This window comes from Pundamilia nyererei, unplaced genomic scaffold (assembly GCF_000239375.1).
Source record: "Pundamilia nyererei isolate P.nyererei 1_Seehausen unplaced genomic scaffold, PunNye1.0 scaffold00028, whole genome shotgun sequence".
Classification (NCBI taxonomy): domain Eukaryota; kingdom Metazoa; phylum Chordata; class Actinopteri; order Cichliformes; family Cichlidae; genus Pundamilia; species Pundamilia nyererei.
The window spans coordinates 3,453,562-3,454,108 of record NW_005187429.1 but is presented as its reverse complement, the minus strand read 5'-3'; positions in this window follow the sequence as shown (position 1 = coordinate 3,454,108).

The window sequence follows — 547 nt, the reverse complement described above, 5'->3', positions numbered from 1 at the left end:
AAAAAATGCTGTATCACAGTGTGACATGTTTGCTTTCATCCTGCATCGAATTAAAACACAGAGAATATGTGTACTGGGTTTTATTTTAAGGTGATCTTTTTAATTTTTCAACAGCTTATTGCTAATTACAGATTTTTGGGAATACTAAAAATCATGACACATCAGGAAAAACCCCTCTTAGATTTACGCCTACTTTAAATATGATAATAAAATCAAAGCTAGCTACCCCTCACCCCCCAAAAAAGAAATATAATATCTTCTAATATCTAATATACTTTGGCTTTAGTTTTCACAGAAACAAACTCTTAGGTTTCAAGAATAAGTTAAGGACATACAGTTTATGGTGCTATTTCATTACAGATAATAAATAGTAATCTAAGCTTCTCTCAGCTGTTTACTACCTGTTACAGATAAAGAAACCTAAGTGCTGTTGAACTCTATTCACAGTCAAAGAGGAGAGACTGCAGACATCCAGGAGGAGGAAGAAGGCACAGTGGTGACTGAGCACCCGGACTCAAAGTGGTTTCCACGGGGTCTGGATCTTGGC